We start from the raw sequence: 18,511 nt of genomic DNA, 5'->3' as shown, positions 1-18,511 counted from the left end.
AGAGTCTCTTTGTCACCGAGACACCCTTATTTACCCTCCCGTGCCTCAACCGAACTTCGGCCCGCGATTCACAAAGCCCGGTACGTCACGGGCGGGGGCGGGACTCGAACCCGCGCCGGCCCGCCCCCCCCGGCGCCCATTGAACAGCGCCCCCTGCCGGCTGCGGAGACTCCGTACGCCCCGCCAGCGCTCTGCCCGCCGCGGCGTACTCTACGCCAGCGGGGTGCGTACGCTAAGCAAACAGCGTGAGTACCTGCGGTCTTAGCCTGTGTGCCGCGCTACGCAATTGGCGTAAGCGGCGGCGATGGGGGCGGGTGTTGATGTTGAGTGACGTGCCCTGCAGCCAATGAAAGAGCGGGGCGGGGCGCGGCGGCCAATGGGCGGGAGGGGGCGTGGCCGGCCGGGGCGTCTCGCGCTGGGTGACAGCTCGCGCGTGCTGGTGATGGCGGTAAATAAAGGGGACGGGGGGGTGAAGGGGGGGGGGACACACGGGACGCGACCCCCCCTGGGGACAGAGAGGGAGAGACGGGTGGGGGGACATGGGGGGGTTGAGGAGGACGGGAGGAGGGGTCTTTGGTGCCCCCCCCTCAAAGGGACACCCCCCCTCCGTGATGCGGTTGTGGGGCTGAGGCGGACCCCGTTACCCTCCTCCCCCCCCCCCGTCATCCATCACGGGGGTCGCCGCCTTTGTGTGCGGGCGGGACCCCCGCGCCGGGCTCGGCGGCTCCGCAACTTTCCCTTTGTTGAGGGAACATCCTCCCCTCTCCACATTCCCCCCCTCATCCCCGGGATCGACTCCCACCTCCCCAGACCCCCCCCTCAACCTCCCCAAGACCCCGTTCCTAAACCAACCCCAGACCCCTTCCACCGCCTCAAATCGCCCCCTTCCCGGGACCCTCTTCCCACACGTTCCCCCCTCCCCGGGACCGTGAGGGGGTGCTGGGGGTCGTGGCTTTGGTGGGAGGGGGAGAAAACCCCTTTAAAAACTCCCTTTAAACCCCCGTGCTGAGCGTGGTGGAGCGGGGAGAGGGCACGAAAACGGGGAAAATCGATGCGGGTTTGTGTTTCTTTAGAAAAAAATACAACCCAAAAAGCCGTGGGTTTGTGTCCCCAAGAGGGGAAAGAGCAGAGCTTGATCGGGGGTGGGCTTGGGGTTGGGTTTGCTGGCGGTGAGAGTCAGCTCCAGGCAGCAAAACTGCTTCAAAATCCCCCTTTTTTAAACCTCCGAGGGGGTCCCCCCCTGCCACGAGGGCTCCCGGAGCCACGGGAATCACGGATCAGGCATAACCGAGCCCCTCCAAACGGGAATTCAGCGCTGGAAAAGCTGCTAATTTTAGGGAAAGCGCCCGTTAATCGCGTTACGCAGGGATCGAGCCTGATCCCTGTGTCAGAACAGCTCCGGGTACTGCCGGGGGAGGAACAGCGTGGGGAAAGCATCCCGTTATCCCGAAATATTGGAGCTGGGAGAGTGGGAAGTTGTCTTTACTTTGCGGAGTTCCTTGCTGTGCTTTTAGTCAGGGGAAGATGCCTGGAGTCGCTGGGCTCGTCTGGTGTGAAACGATGCAAAATTTGGTCCTTTCACGCGCCGCTGCCTCGGGGAAAATGCTCGGGGAAGATGCTCGTGGAGCCCAGGGAATGAGGCGGTGATTCCTCGTTCCAGGGAAAACTGATGGAGTTCGGCGGGAGTTTTTTTGGAATAGAGTCAGTCGTTCTTTATCCGGAGGGAAGGCAGAAAATAGCGGATTAAAAGGGATGCTTTGGGGGGGCTGGAAGCAAAAATAAGGTGTTGGGGGGGGCTGAGAGCTGAGCTGCTGCTGGAGCTGAGGAAACGTGGCTGGGATGTGGGAATGAGGATGGGAGAAAGAGCTGGAGCATGAGAGGGGATAAATGAGTGGAATTGTGAATTAAAAACGCCTTGTGGATGGGAGCCATGTGGATTAAACTTGGATTAAATGAGTGTTGCTGTAAAGTGTTGGGAGCTGCCCCGAGAGGAATTTTCACCAAATTTTGGCTGCTCTGCCTTGGGCAGCTGCACTCGGGGGCTGCTGTGGTTTATCCAGGGTCAGAGAGGTTGGGTGATGTTTAAAAACCCAAAGAGGAGAAGGCAACAAAAAGCGTTTGGGGTTTTATTTGGTGTTTTTAATTGCCTTGAGAACGGGCTGGGTGCAAATATTTGGGAATGATGTGCCAAGCGTGAGCAGCGTTTGATGTCTCCGAGCTTTCAGCAACCATAAATGTGCATTTATTCCTCCCTGGTCGTTCTCCCGATGAATACGAGCTGACTCCGAGTAGAAAAGGGTGTTTGAAAGTTGGCAGATTTTTTCCAGTGTGGAATAATTCTGGGTCTTGTGCAAGCTGGGTTTGTTACAGAGAATTTCGCTTGTTCAGGAGCAGGGCTTGGACAATAGTCACATATGCAACGGGTTAGGGGCTAGAAAAGAGCCAGGAAGCCAAACTGGGGATTTGTTTGGCTGTTGTGGTGTCCAAGGATTGTTAGGAAGGAATCTCTTGCTCCAATTCCTGGCCGGAGATTCCGGCTGCATGTGGTCCAAAGCCCTGGCTTGACAGGAGGCCCTGTGAGGATGGAGAAATTGGGGGTCAGCCTCGTGGGTGTGGAAGGGCAATGGTGACAATTGGTCAGTGGGGACAGAAAAAAACAAATTCAGGTTCTGTCTCTGCTCTGGGTGTATTTTTTTGCAGAGGTGGCTGGTGCAGCTCTGCCCACATCACACGCTGCAGGTTGTTTTCCTCAGTGCTAAAACACACTCGACTTGTTAATTATTATTTTTAAGCAGCCCTGTTTGTCTCAGCACCTCCAAACACGTGACAAGAAGCACTTTCTCAGCAGCAAAAGTGGTTTATTCAGTAGAAAGGACTGAAAATGTCTTTCAGATCCTGTTTTTCTTGGCCTTTTTTCCCTTCGTTAACTGTTTTTCTACTGGCAAAACGTCACAGGGCTTCTGCTGGGACTCATAAAGTGAAATTTAGTGTTTTCTCAGACCCTCAGAAGATGTTAATGGATTGATTTAGAACAGTTAACAAACGGAAATACTTCAAAATACTACAAAAATTCTAAAAGAATAACGTAAAATTCAGCTGCTGCTGTGTTAAGTGTAGGATTCTTTTCCCGAGTGTTTTTAGCTTTGGGGAAGTGTGAAAGGTTTCTGAAGTTGACCCCAGCTCTGAGGCAAAACAAAAACTGAGGGGTTTTGTTTAAAATTGTTATAAATAAACAGAGAAATAGTAAATAACTTGTCCTAAGCTTTGTCTATGGGAGGCAGTGGTTGAGGTGAGGGAGGAGTGGGAAGATGGGGTTTGTTCAAAGATCCCCCTCCCCTCCAGTCCTTCTTTTCTGCAGGAATCCTCTCCTAGGGAGAATGAGAAGTTTTCTTGCTTTGGTTTAACAACCTTTGTGGTTTTCAGCTTGAATATTTCATCAAAGGGTTGGGTTTGGTGCTGGGGTTTTTTTTTCCCCTTTGGGGGAATGAAAACCTTGGGAGATGTTTCCTGTCTCAGCAGCCTGTTGTTCCCAAAACCCTTCACCTTTCCCAAACCCTTCACCACAGGCTCTTGTATGGAAAAATGCCCCCCTCCAATGCCAGTGAAAAGGAAGAGGATCCTCCATTAGTGGTGAAACCCTTAACGAGTCTTATGCTCCTGAGGGTGCTGAGCAAATCCAAATTGTTGAACAGAAATAATTTCAAAATTCCCATTTAAAGCTGAGAATATCTCAGCTGTTGGGTTGATGTCTCCCTGTGTGCCCACAAATGCTCTTCACTTTGGGGGTTTTAGGAGAGTTTAGCTCAGAGATGGGATCAGGTGAGGCTTTTGTGGCTCAGGAGCCAGGGAATTCCAGCTTCAGGAAGCCAGGGAATTCCAGCACAGAGGCAGCCAGAACACCCCAGTGAAAACAAAACAGATTAAAGGGGAGAGGGAAGTAGAAATGGAAGTGAGATTCTGCATCTTTGCCAGTGTCTTTGGGATGGAATTTCTAGGTGAGCTGAAGCTGATGATTTGTGTACTGTGCAAGTAATTAATATCCTGGTGTACTGAGGAAAATGCAGCATTAAAACCCAACTGTTCTGCTGGGCGAGAAAGGAAAAAAAATCCCTTTTGGGCAACAGTGTTAAGAAGTGTCTGACAGTAGGCGTAAAATAACACAAAGCTGCCAAGTTTATATTTTTTCCCTAAATGGTTGTTAATGAGCTTTTAGCTTTGCGAGATGATAATGAGAAGCACGTGAGCTGTTACACCTCCAGTTCGTGACAATCAGTCGAAACCCCTCAGAAAACGGCAAATTGTTGGGACATACCTTGGGATTTTTTTGAAAGAACGCTCGCTAGGTGAGTTCCTTTAATTAGGTAATTATGCTGTAATTCACGGAGAAGTCTGGCTTTGTAAGAGCTTTACTATGAGGAAGTAAAAGATATCTGAAAACCAGGAGCTTTTGCGTGTTCCTCCCCACGGTGCTCGCACTTTTCTTGTCTCTCTGCTTGGCTCTGTAATTCAGCTTTCAGCTGCTTTTCCAAATGGGAGACAGAGAGCTGGAATCCGGGGATCTGACAGCTCCAAGTTCCTCTGAAATGTGTCTTGTGTACGTGTCAGTCATGACAAATGGACTATTTAAAGAAAGAGTCTGACTAAGGAGGTGTTTTTTTTCTGCGTTTTTGGGAGTTTGCCTGACTGAAAAGCCAAAGGAAAAAGCACATCCTCAGGCACGGGAATCCCCACAGAAGCTGGAATCTCTAAATAACTTGGCTTCTAAACAGGGAAATAATGGTTTTGGGGGCTGATGGAGATCACAAAAACTTTCACACTCAACCCCTAACCGTGGGCACTGAAAAAAAGGAGCTGTTTTCCCCCCCCTCTGCGTGCAGCCAGGGATGGGGGTTGGGTTGTTTTTTTTTTTCCAAAGGACCATTTACTGGAGCAAAGCTTTAGTGCATTTCTGCCCTTTCAGGCTTTCAGCAAAGCATGGGAGATCAAGCCAAGAGTTATGGGCGCACAGCTGTGTCCCTGCATTGAGATGTTCTATAGGGGATCAGCTGAGCTGATTAAGGAACGGTGACCACGGCTGTGAAAAGCAAATCCATCCCCTCCATGGAGGCAGCGCTGCCTTGGGGACCGGATTTCCCCACCTCGCTTTCAGTGGGCGGCTTTAGATTTGATGAAGAAATACTGTCCTCTAATTACATTCTGCCCCTCTCTCCCCAGGCTTTGAAAAGCTTCCGAAGACAATTGGAGGGTTTGGAGTTGAAATAAAAGCGGTGTGGAAGGAGCTGGGCAGGGTGGGGTGGTGAAGTGATAAGTGGCTTTTAGCTGTGAAATCACTAAAAGTGTGTCCTGAGGAGAGCACTCAGTGCTGCCTTGTGGGTTCTGCACTGCTGGGGCTTTGTTCCCATTTTTTTTTTTTCCCCTGACAGGGATCGGTTTCTCTGAGCCTAACTCCATTCCAGTAAGTTCCTGACAAAAACTGGGCTTTGTGCTAAATCCCAGAATAGTTTGGGTTGGGAGGGACCTTAAAGCTCAAACAGTGCCACCCCTGCCATGGGCAGGGACACCTTCCACCATCCCTGGGTGCTCCAACGTGGCCTTGGGCACTTCCAGGGATGGGGCAGCCACAACTCCCTGTGCCTGGGCTTCCCCACCCTCGAACGGAGGAATTTTCCTCTAATATCCAATCTAAACCTGCTCCCTATGAGTTTAAATCCATCACCCCCTTGTCCTGCCACTCTTTGCTCTTGTAAATCCTTTCTTTGGATGTGCTGGACCCATTCCAGCTCTTGCCTGGTGCTGGGATTGGACTTTATCCAGGAATTTCAGCTGGTTTAGAGCTGTGCCCTTGTGCTGCAGGTTCAATAACAAGTGCTGTGTGTATGAAGAAAGTGAGTGGAGATTTGTGGCTGACTCCTACCTCGAGTATTACCTTCTATTATATTTTTATTCATAAATTCTGCTCTGGGGTCCCCCGACCCAGATCATTATCTTCATGCACTGAACTTCAGCAAATAAAGTTGGGCATGAAAACCTCCCCCTGCCCCACCTGAGATGTAACTCATGGAATGAGGAAGTTTATGGCTTTTTTGATTAATGGTGTTTGGGTTTATAGTCACTGTGGCTTTCTGGGTGGAGGGAGGGGTGTAAGGATTGAGTTACACAAATCCAGGATGTATTTTTATATATATATATGGGTATCTGTGTTTGGGTGTGTGCATGTGTCTGTAGGGGTGTTGGTGGAACTGGATGTTTAAGGGCTTTTCAAGTCATTAACAGTGAGAAATTAAATCATTCAGAGGTCGTGGCTGGCTCAGAGGGCTGCTTCAAGATGAATTCACCAAAATTTGGGCTGTGTTAAATAAAAACCCCTTGATTGGGATGAGGGAGCCAAAATCCTGGATTTCAGCATCCGTGCTCCAGCTCTCCCACCCAGTGACTTTCCATGGCAGTTACAGGTGGGTTTCTTTTTGTTATTGAGGTTCCTCTTAGTGGCTGCTTCTTCTGGTGGCAGGGACGTTTCTGGTGTCATAGTTGGAATATTTCATGTTTCATTTAAGAGCAAACCATGTTTAATGTCCGCTGGTTGCTGTGTAGAAGTCAGGATTTGGACTTCCATGATTTTTGGTGGATCCCTTCCAGCTCAGGATATTCTGTGATTTTGTGGGTTTTTTGTGTCTTCTGCAGATGGAGAAAAATAATGGGAATACCATGTGGGAAGAGCAGGTTGATCCAGAGAGTTGTGAGGAGGACAAAGTGGGGGTTATGTCCTTTAAAACCACACAAGCACGAAAACTTGTTTTCATTTTAAGGACAACCATTCTAGACTTAGGATGGCATTAATTATGCTGAAAAAATCTGTGTAAAACTGCTATTCTTTAAGAAACCCCCTTAAATCAGCTGTTTATTCCCTGGAGTTGTGAGAAAGAGCCCTGAGCTTGGATTTAATGATGTTTAATCATTCTTTCAAAAACACAAAGGAGGCACTAAAAGCTGTTCAGCTGAGCTATAAAGAACTAATAGCTATAACTCAGATTCAAAAGTGATTTAGTTCCAGAGGTAATTCCATAATCCGACCAGTCAGGAGTTAATCTGTCATCAGACTAAGACTAGAAACAATCTATTTAACTAAGAATAGTTAATTCACCTGAATCAGAGCAGGGATGAAGATCCTGCTCACCAGAGTATTTATTTTGAGGAAATCAAATATTCATGATAGAGTGGTGGAAAACAGCAAGTGGCTTTCAAAGGAGGGAGGGGAAAAAAAAAAAAAATCTCCTTTGGAATTTGGACTGCTCTTTTCCTTGCACTTCCCAGGATGGTTGGAACCTGCTGGTTGGACAATGTGGAAATGATCAGTGAATAAGGGAGGAGATATCCTGTTTATTCCTCAAGTTGGAAGGGTTTAGGGACGGCTTTTCGTGGCATCAAACCCAAATTCACCTCTCCCTCCTTGCGCTCCTTGTCCTGTTGTTGTTTCATCTCAGGACAAATTGAAGGGATGAACTTTAACCTCTTGGGAGGATAATTTATTAAAATAACAGATGCTGCAGAATGGGGCCTGGGTTGATCTGCAGTTCTTAGGAAGATTAACAACCTGAGAGTTCACAAATTCGGGGTCCTGCTTCCGACCTCAGGCTTGTGGGGAGGACAAAGGCACCACTCAGATCCTGCCTGTAATTCAGGAGGAAAAAAAAAAGATTTCAGCCAGAACAGGATTCTTAATATGCAAATCAGGAATAATTCCATCAGGAAATGGGGGGGGGAAAGGTAGATTTGAGCAAATGAAATTCCTTCCTTCGTAGCAGAAAATAGAGGCACAAACCTTGGGTGAGGCTGGGGCTGCAAACACAAATCTTAGTTTATTTATGCCGCTCCAGGTCCCTGTTTGGACACTGGAGGAGGAGCAGGGATTGCTGGATAGATTCGCTTTTCCAACACAAAACAGGGCCCAGCAGCTGAGCAGGGGAAGAGGATGTGTAAATCCCTTAATTCTTTGTTGGCAAGAAAACACAGAAGCCCTTGGTCGAGCCCCAGGGTCCTGAGTGGAGGGCTCAAGAGATTTGCTATTTCCAGAGCTGGGGACACAGCAGCACTCTCCATATGGGAATGTGGGAATTCTTAGGATGCTGGACATAAATAACACCGAGCACCTTGGGGTTTGTTGGTCAGACAAATAAACCCCGAAGTCCTCGCTGCGCTTGGAATAAATTGGAGAAATCACCGCGATTTACTCCCTTTTATGGCATTTATAAAACCCTCAGAAAATTTTCTGCTGTTACAAAACCCCCAGAAAATTTTCTGCTGCTCTGCCTCGCTCGTTTGGGGTTAAAAAAAAAACCCTAATAATTGATTGGCAAGCGAAGCAAAAGCAAATGCTGGAGAGGGCTGTTGGAAACACGGCGTTATTTTTTGTCTGGGGATCCCAAACACATCGGAGGCACCTTCCCTGCTCCGAGCCAGCCTGTGGAATTGTGCCCTTCTCTTCAATGCTCTTTGCCTGTTCATTCTGGCTGGGGAGATAATAAGGCACAGCCTGCTGGGCTTGGCTGGTGCTTTATTGCCTCCGAGATGGCTCTGACACCTCGGCGTGACCGATGGCTCCCGGATCCGCTCCCGCCTCCGCCGGGGATGGGTTCGTTCCTAGGCCGGCGGAGATTTCGCCAGGATGGATGTGAATTGTGTTCCGAAAAGAACAGCAGAGGACTCCCCAGAACTTAGCAAGTGTTCACTTCCGTGCCGTAATCCCTCTTTGTGTCTGTCACAAAGAGATCCTGGAAGAGGGCTGGGATTCCGCTGCCGAATCCCGCGGCTGCTCGTGGATCCCTGCGGCAGCGAGAGGACCCCGAGGTGCTGGAGCTGCCAAACTTCCCCTCATCCCTGTGCCACGGAGGGGTTTGGGGGGTTTGTTTTATTGCCATTCCCTGGTTTTGATACAGGAATTAAATCAGGTTTGGGAATTCTGAAGGTGCTCCAGGTCAGAATGTAACCGGCTCTGCCTTTGCAGTCATGGAATCAGTGAAGCTGGAAAAGACCTTTAAGGTGATCAGGTCCAAAATGATGTTGGATTTTGTTGTTGTTGTTGTGGGGAAGCTGGGGTGGGGATTGGAGTAGGATTTTCCCTGTGAAAAGGCTGAGTGGGTGATTTTTGGTATTTTTAATACATAAATCTATGAACTGTTGTTGTGAACCTCAACTCACTGGATGTGTTGTTTTTCCTGCCGATTGTGATAAATGGGATGTGCTGAGTGGAATAATAATGGTTAAAGAGCGTGGGGAAAAAGCAAAAACGCTTCCTGCAGGCTGGAAAAACGTAGGGATTTGTGTGGCTGGCTATGATTAAAAGGAATGATAAGGCTGGGGAAAGTGGGAATCCGAGGGCAAGGCTGCTGATCTCTGCTCCTGCTTTGTGACGTTGGGATGATTTGGTTTAACCTGTGCCTGGTTAATTATTCCATGGGCCCAATCCCTGCCTCTGCCTCTGTCCCTGGAGCAGGATCCCTGCGCAGGTGTGAAGCGTGAAGGGGAAGCAAAGATGCTGGGTTTGGTGTGAATCCCGACAGTTCGGGGATGGGGGGCACGAAAAAACGTGAATTTCCCATGGATTTGGAGTCAGTGCCACTGATTCTGTGCCGTTAAAGCTCCTCTCCTGCCTGCTCCAGCTGAGCTGTTCAGAGAGGGATGTTGTGGGGTGGAAAACTTCAGATATTGGGACATCACCCTCTGCTGTTGTCGCCCCTGTAGACACAGAATCCTTTGGGAATTCCGAGGTTGTGCCAAGCTGGGTTGTAAAGTGAAATTAGAACTTTCTGTCAGACAGAATCAACTCTCAGCTGGTCCTAATTCCGTTCTTCTTCCTGCTAGCCGGCTGATGATTCCGATTGTGTGTGTTTGCTGTAACTGCTTCAGGGCTTCTCCAGGTGGAAGAGGCAGGGAATTGCTGCGAGTTCCTTCCCTTTGGGCTGGTTCAGGAGAAGCTGCAGTTGTTCAGGAATTGTTTCGATGCCCAGGATCTGTGTTGGGATCCGGGGTTCCCACTTATTGACACTTCCAAAAGCCATCCCAAAAATAAAACCTGGACGCCTGTGGAAAGAAAGGGGAGAAAGGGTTTTATGTGCTGGAGTAAATAGAGAAATTAACTTCTAGAAAGCTGTGAACTAAGACATAAATAGCATTTTAATGATGCTTTTTAACATCTGGGGCCATTAAGATAGTAATTCCCACATTTTCGGGATCTGTAGGACATGGATCTTGTTTGTTGGTTTGTTTTCAGTGACCCTAAAGAACAGACAATATTTCACCTGGAAATTGAGAGTCCTAAAGCTAAAGTCAAGAGGTGCAAATTAAAAATAGAGGTACTTGAGGTTTTAATCACTTTTATTCATCTCTTAGATGAGAAACTGAGCTCGGCCTCAATAAGAATATTCAAATTTCATCTTTAAAATACTTGAAACTTGAAAAACTTCCACGTTTAACTGGCGTGGCTGCATTTGCATGGCAATGCAGACACAGAGCCGCTCATACCCTTCGTGACTGAAGGATTTAACTCCTCTTTGCCTCTCCAGTGATTATTTCCAAACCCTGAACCGCTGCTCCCATTCCCAGGGATCTTCATCGGGAAGGAATGTTGGATAGAAGACACATGTGCAGCCCTTTGTGTGGAGCTGGAATTCCAGCTCTTGCAAGATGCCAAGTCTTTTGGTGGAGTCATAAATTTCTCTCCCAGCCAACCCCAAAGGAGGTTTGGTGGCTTCTCTGACTCCTTGGAGTTCACCAGGAAGCAGAGGGAGGTGGTTTGGGTAGTGCAGCTCCAACAATTCCACCAGGAACCGTGAGTGGGAACAGCAAAAAAAGGGCAGGATCGGGTTATTTATCCATTCCAGACTTTAGGAGTGGGGAATATTTCCATTCCCTTTTCACTGTAGGTGAGGCCATTCCAGTTTCCAGGAGGCCCCAAGTCATATTTAAAGCAGTCTTGAAGACATTAAAGCTTTTTTTCTAAAGTGCTCAGAATTCCAGAGTTTTAGGGAGAAGAGGTTTTCCATCCTTGCTCCTTCCTGGGGCTCCATTCCCTGAGCACTTCATTATCTTGAGCAGTTTGGTTGATTTGGAGGTTGGACCTGAAAAATGCTTTATTTGTATATTTGTTGTGCTCTAAAGTCAAAGATGCGGCCAAAATCCAGCAACTTCAGCTTCCTGACAGGATCCAGAGAACCAAATCCTGCAGAAATCCTGTTTGTGCCCCCAAGGAATGCTGCCAGTGCAGGGAATAGGATTTTCCTGATCCGAGTGCTTTGGGTTGTTTGATTCTTTTTTTTTTGGGGGGGGGTTGGTTGGGTTTTTTCAGTATTTCTTTGAAAACTGATTCCTGAGAATTCCATGTTGGAGCCTAGAAGGGATTTTGGAAACTCCCGGAAGAGTTTAACACTTCCAGAGTTGGAATTAACTGAGAGGGGTTCATAAACCTGAACTTGCTGGCGTTGTTGGCATGGAAAATCCCATTTTCCTCAAGCTCCCCTTGTGCCCAGAAGCTGGATGTTTGGAACAGGCTGGGTGGGCTGTGGAGTCCTCCAGTGCTGAATCCAGCAGGAAGCTCTTCCTTGGTTCCTGTAGGATCCTGACCTCCATCCTGGCATGGGAAGGTTGGGAATTCTCAGGATTTGGTGAGATCCAGGTGGAGGATTTGTCTTCCTCTGTGTCTTCCTCTTTTTTTTCCTCGTTAATTTGCCTATAATTTGGCTGTTGTGCCATCCTGGAGAGGGAGGGAAGGCAGCAGTTGGTGGGATAGGAAGCTGACAGTTCTCAGGAAAAGAGCTCCAGAAAAATTGGAAAAGTCTCCCTGGAAAAAATCTCCCTGGAAAAATCTCCCTGGCCATTGTTGCTCCTCACGGATGTAATTTGAAAGGTCTGAACCCAGCAGGGCTTGAAGGAGAGGAGTAAAGGGAGAAACCCTGCTGGATTTTTGGAGAAAGGGAAGGAAAATGAGCTTTGTGCTTCTTTTCCTGGGTATTTTCCATGCTCTGGGTGAGTAATTGTGGCCACCCGAGGGTCTCTAAGGAGAGGGGACGGGGGGGAATGGTGGTGATGCTCCTTCCTTGGAGCAGCAATTCCTATTTTCTAACAGAATATCTATTACATGAAGGGGTTTTCCCTTGAAAAATTGTCATTTCTGGTGTCTTTGAGAAGCAGGGAAGAATTCCAGAGGAATTTCTCCGTGGAAAGGGCGGTCAGGAATTGGAAGGAGCTGCCCAGGAGGTTTGGGATCCCCATCCCTGGAGGTATCCAAGGAATGTGGATGGGTGAGGATCAAGCACAGGTTGATGATCCTGGAGATCTTTCCAACCTCAGTGATTCTGGAATTCCAGAAGCAAAGGATTTGCTGGGGGCTGCCTCCTGGGGAGGGCTCCTGCCAGAACTGGACCGTGGATGGTGGAGCAGGATTTTGTTCCCCATTTTCTGTGCAGCTCGGATTACAAGTTTGTGTTACACATCTGGTTCAGGATTGGTGCCTCACAAACAGGGAGGTTACAACAATCAGGGCAAGAACGTTCTGGAGTCGTCGTATGGAATTCTTGGAGTTGTATGGAATTCTTGGAGATCTCGCTGATACCCCCATATTTCCTTTTTTGAGTGTTTGCAGCAGGAATTGGAGAGTTCCACAGAAAAAGGGGTTCCTTGAGGTGGCAGAGTGGGAAGTGCTTGGGGTTTGCACCTGAGATTTCTAAACCACTTTCATAGGACCCCAGAATTCCAGAATGGTTTGGGGAAGGGAGTCTTAAAGCTCATCCAGGACAAGGCCACTTTCCACACTACCCAGGCTGCTCCAAGCTGGCCTTGGACACTTCCAGGTATGAGGCAGCCACAGCTTCTCTGGGAATTCCATCCCAGCCCCTCCCCACCCTCCCAGGGAAGAATTTCTATCCCAATATCCAACCTAAACCTTCCCTCTTCCAGTTTGAATAGCCATCCCCCTTGCCCTGTCACTGTGATTTGTGACCAAATTCTGTATATTCCTTATGTGCTTTGGATGGAAACCGAGAATATCCAAGGATTTTTTTTTTTTTTTTTTCCTCCTACAGTGCTGCAAAAAAAATGATTAAAAATAAAAGGCAAATATGCTTTATTTAATGTGGCAGCAGTTCCCAGTGCGTGCCCTGCTTCACTTCTGCCATTCCCAGGAGAGGGATTGCGGGAATGAGTGGAAAGAATCCTTCAATCTGAGCTTCCCACCTGTCCTGGCAGATGATTTCCAGGAGTTGGACCTCTTTATTTATTCTGGAATCACCTCTTGGACAAATAAAAGAAGCATCATTCCAAGGTCGAACATCCAGCACCGCTCCTGGCCCCTGGACTGGTTCTTTTGGCTTCTTGCAGATTTATTTAGAAAAAGAAAGTAGCTGCTGTCAACAGATGCCTGCAGATGGCTTTAATCAGGTTCCAAATGTGCAACAATGGCACAAAGGAGCAGAATGAACTCGTGTGGTTTCTTGTAACACTCTTTTAGGGGTCAGCAGCCAAATTGTTTCTGCTGCATTTGGTTCTGGGAGCTGTTAGAGGATCTTGCCATGAGTTTTTTTCCAGGATTATGAGCCATGCAGAGGAAAGAAAGTGGGGTTTGCCCCGGTGTTTAAGTGATTTACAAGGTGAGAAGTTTTCAAGTAGTCTACTAAAATGTTACTAGCATGAACTAATACCTCTATTTTCCTTTTATTCCCTGTTATTTTATTTCAGTTTTGCTCATCTTTAGATGTAGTTGTCCTATCTCCCTCTTTTCCTTCCCCAGCCCTTCTCTGGAAAAGATCAAAGTAGGTGAGAAAGGAGAATTTTACAGAGATTCCTTGAAATGACATCAACTTTTACGGGAAGGAAAAAAAACCAAACTGCAAACCCAAGAGTTAAACGTGATAATTGCAAAGAGCAGAGCTCTGAGTGTTTGTTTCCAAGGCTTTTAAAATCCAAGTTGCTCATTCCCCATCCTTAAATCCTGGCGTTGCTCACGGCTCATCCCATCCACCGCAGCAATTTTGGGATCTCTGTAAGCAGCTCCAGCCCTGTGAGTCTCTAGCAAGGTTTGTTTTTTCCTCCCCCCCACCTCGTGCCAGGTTCTGACTCTGATCCTGCTCTCCTTTAATCCCAGCCCTGTCGTTCCCGCTGGGAGCTGCAGCTCTCTGTTCCTGGGAGGAGATGGTGGCAAATTGTTTGTGTACACGTGGGAAAGAGAAGAAAAACTTCTCTCCTCAGGCATGTGCCAGCGTTTCCAGGGATTTATTTCGCTCTCTGGTGCGTGGGGGATGCAGGGCTGGACCCGCAGGCTGCTCAGCTGCCTTTGGAACATGTGAGAGCTGATTCCAATCCTTTTTTTTTTTTTTTTTTTTCATGGAAAGAGTCAAAAATATGAGTCAGCAAGAGAAATCTTGAATGTGAAGAACAGCTCTGGAGCGTGGTGGGTGGAGAAGCCTTCACTTTCGAGGAAAAAACCTCTCATTCAAGTGGTTTTGGGGTTAAAAGAAACACAATTTCTTCCCAAGTTTCAGACGTACATGGAATTAGGGCTTGGATTTGCAAGGGACTTATCTGTGGATGCCTAAAGAGAACCAGGTGAGGGATATCAAATGCAGCATCAAAGGTGCTTTTTGTGCTGAGAATGACTGGATTAGACATAACAAAGCTGCTTTGTCAGCTGACAGAGGTGTTTGGAATCTCTTTCCTTTTCCAAGCAGGAAAATCTCCTGTTCCAAGCACAGGAAAAGCCAAAGCAGTTAGACAAAAGGCTGCTGATTGATCTCCTCCCAGGCCTCCTGCATGTCAAACAGGATTCCTTAATGCCCTGGATCTGCTCTGGGATTGATTTCCTGGGAGCCTGGTACCCAGCTGAACACAGCAGCTCTTCCTCCTTGGAAATTGAGGATAAATTCTGTGGTTTTTGAAAATTTCGTGTGCTGAGACTTCACAGAGCCCGTGAGCAACCAGCTGTTTGATGAATCCCCTGAAAATTGTGTCTTTAAAGCCCATTTTTCGTTTCAAAAGTACAAATCTCATGTGCTGGGGAGGCTCAAGGGTTAAATTCCTCACACTGTCGCATATGGCAGTGAGCAGAATCACAGATGTTTGATGATACAACATAATTAGTATTCTTTTATGTAAATGAAGGCTGTCCATGTTACCACAGTGTCTATACTCCTGCGGGCTGGAATTTCTGCCACTTGGTCTCACCGAGGCTAAACAGGATCCTAAACAAAATTCCACGGCTTTTCTATCCAGACCTGAGGAGAAAAATTAAGAGGAAAAGAGGAGAAAAAAAAAGCTCGGGGAGGGAAAAAGGTGGGAAAGGGATGTTTCCTCCAACTTGGAAAGAAGAGACCAAATCAATCCTTTGTTTAGCTCAGGGTTTCCAGAAGTGCCATTCCATGTCCTGGGATTTGGGAGGGAATGAGCCCAGCCCAGGGGAGATGTGGGAAGTTCCTGAGCTGGTTTAAATCAACACCTCCGTGGTTCTTTGGGTGCTGAAGGGGCCACTTGGAGTTTTCAGGTGGAGTCCAGGAGAAAGAACTGATTTGATTTTTTTCTCTAAGAGAGGTCCATCCCTAACAGCAATATCACTGGTAAAGATGGGAATTAAAGCAAATTTGCATCATTTGTGGTCACTAAAAATACATTTCCTTAGCCTGGCCAGCTCCCCTGCCCACCCTATGCAGGTGAGGGCTCGACCCCTGCCTCAAAGCTTTGGCAAGTGTTAAACTTTGCACCTCATAAAATGATGTTTTAACCAAATATTCTGTGTGCCAAGTCCCTGTGTCACCAACTTCATTCAGTCTCTCATGGGATTATTCCAACAGATCCCTTTTTTCCACTATCTTCTACTCTGGGCAGGTTTTTTTCTCGTTTTTTCTCTCCTCTGTGGTTGTTATTTTGTTGCAGTTCATACCTGACAGCTCCTCACCGCTTCCTTTTTATTGTTTGAAAAAACCACCTAGAAATGAAATTTAATTCAGCATCAGAGCTTTTTAATTTTTTATTCCAATCTTTCCCCCTTCTCCTCCCCCTGTCTCTCACCAAGTGATCGAAGCAGCCAAAAATCCAAGTGATCACAGGAGGGGGGCACGTTTTTTCCTCCCTTTTTTTTCCCTTAACTCCCATTTTTTTCCCTCTGCCCATATGTTGGGTCGTCCACTAACAAAAGCCTCACGATGAAGAGGCTACATGTGAATCAGCAGATTTTTACAAGCCTACCCCCCCAAAAAACCAAAACCAAACCAAAATGAAAGCAGAGAATGAAATTCCAGAGTTGCCTCTTGTGTGTGTGACGTGTCCTGAGCATCTGAGAATCCGGATTTCTGGGGGTAATTCCACAGAATTCTGGAATAAATGAGTTCTCTCAGCTGCAACTGAGGGGCTTCAGGATGCTCTGGACCCAGCCCCTCCAGCGTTCCAGGGTTGGTTCTGTGCATCACCAGGATATTCTCCCTTGTGTAGCAAGATTGATTGATTCAATTATTTTACAAACTCTTTTATAGACTTTTTTCTTCATAGTCTAATTGGACAAAGGACCAGCCACCCCTGGGGTGATTGGCTAAAATCCTAAAACATCCATTATCAAAATATTTTCCTACCATACCGTAAACAAGGACTTTTCAGGGTTGCAGGTGTTTGGTTGTTTACATTCCTTGCTACCTCTTCTGTGAGAGAGAAAAGTCTCTCACGGACTTAGAAAAATAGCAAGAAAATCCTCGCTAGCAGCATTTTTGTATCTACACTCCCTCTCTCTCTTCAGGGCTTTGAAGCTGCCTTGCAGTGAGGAGTTCCCAGTAATTAAATTCTCCGAGATCCGCCGGCACATCCTTGGGAAGATGGGGCTGCTCCGCGCCCGGGACGCGGCGTCGCGGAGGAAAGGATGTGTAACCTCCACTCCGTGAGTAGCCTGTGTGGGTCTGACCTCCTCCTCTGCCATCAGCGCCTTGGAGGGGACTGGAAAAAGGGATCCACAGCACTGGGATTCACTGGGAATGTTTCATCAAACGATGCAGGACACGGAGCAAATGCTCTCTGCACCTCCTCGCGCCCCAGCTTTGATTTCCTCACACTTCCAAGAATCATCGAGTAAAACCAGTTGTGTTCTCTGTGTGTGTGTGTCTTCCTGCTGATTCCTGTTTCCCAGCTGGGTTTTTTTCCCCACTGGAATGTTCAGGAGGCTGTGGGAAATCAGAGGATTCGGGGGCATGGAGGTGAAGCCTGAGGATGAACGCTCCGGTTGTGACAATGACCTGATATTTTCATGGCTTCTGCCTGGAGTTGGGAACCTCAGGCTGGGTCCTGGTGACACCTTTCCACTCCCAAATTCCTTTTGGATGTATCCATGGCAAGGGGGCAGCTGAAGAGCAGATATGTGTGTGTGGACTGAATTCATCTTTCTCTCCATGAAGCCCTTCAGACGTGCTGGCAGCTGTGTGGGGCAGCCTTTGGAAACAAGACCGAGTTTTATTCCTAGACCTTGTCCACTCAGGATCTTTCACACTGGAGCTAAAAGCTGCTTTTAAAAAAACCTGTGCAAAAAATAACGTGTGTTGGTTGAGGGATTGGCCACAAAAGGATGTGGTGCAGAAGGAGGGCAGTGGGGTGCAGCCCAGAGCTCGAGGAATGTTTGGACAACACTCTCGGGAAAATAGTGGGAATTTGGGGTGTCCTGTGCAGGGCCAGGAGTCAGATTTGATGATCCTTTTGGCCCCCTTCCTCTCAGGATATCCCATGACCCTACAACAAGATTTCAAATGTATGTCATGGCTCTCAAATCCTTTCCCTTGTGTTTTTTTGGCACCCGAGGTCAGAACCAGTGACAGCTCCTGTGAGACGTGGATAGCTGCAAACACGTGGGGAATTTGGGGTGCCCTGTGCAGGGGCCAGGAGTCAGATCTGATGATCCTTTTGGCTCCCTTTCAGTCAAGATATCCCATGACCCTACAAAGAGGATTTCAGATCCTTTTCCTTGTGTTTTTTTGCCTCCCCAGGTCGGAGCAGCGACTCCTGCTGTGAGACATGGATAGATGCAAAAAGTGGGGAATTTGGGGTGCCCTGTGCAGGGCCAGGAGCCAGATCTGATGATCCTTCCAAGTCAGGATATTCCATAATCATAAGAAAAGAGATTTCAAGCGCACGTCACAGCTCTAAAATCCTTTTCCTTGTGTTTTTTTGCCTCCCCAGGTCAGAGCAGCGACTCCTCCTATGAGACATGGATAGATGCAAAAGTGGGGAATTTGGGGTGTCCTGTTCAGGGCCAGGAGTCAGATTTGATGATCCTTGTGGGTCCCTTTCAATCAAGATACCCCATGACCCTACAAAGAGATTTCAGATCCTTTTCCTTGCGTTTTTTGCCTCCCCAGGTCGGAGCAGCGACTCCTGCTGTGAGACATGGATAGATACAAATTGTGGGGAGTTTGGGGTGTCCCGTGCAAGGGGATGATCCTTTCCAAGTCAGGATATTCCATAATCATAAGAAAAGAGATTTCAAGCGCACGTCACACGC

The 18,511-nt window shown here is 47.8% G+C and overlaps 1 long non-coding RNA gene across 1 annotated transcript; it reads left to right on the top strand.

Moving 5' to 3' along the window:
- Positions 1-551: 551 nt before the first annotated feature.
- Positions 552-18,511, top strand: LOC116455210. Its single transcript, XR_004244341.1, has 6 exons — positions 552-5,455; positions 6,294-13,637; positions 13,778-14,274; positions 14,379-14,592; positions 16,766-16,903; positions 17,997-18,511. It is a non-coding gene; the product is annotated as an uncharacterized LOC116455210 (long non-coding RNA).

Source organism: Corvus moneduloides, chromosome 24, assembly GCF_009650955.1.
Source record: "Corvus moneduloides isolate bCorMon1 chromosome 24, bCorMon1.pri, whole genome shotgun sequence".
NCBI classification, from domain to species: Eukaryota; Metazoa; Chordata; class Aves; order Passeriformes; family Corvidae; genus Corvus; species Corvus moneduloides.
This window is presented reverse-complemented; position numbering and strand designations above follow the sequence as displayed.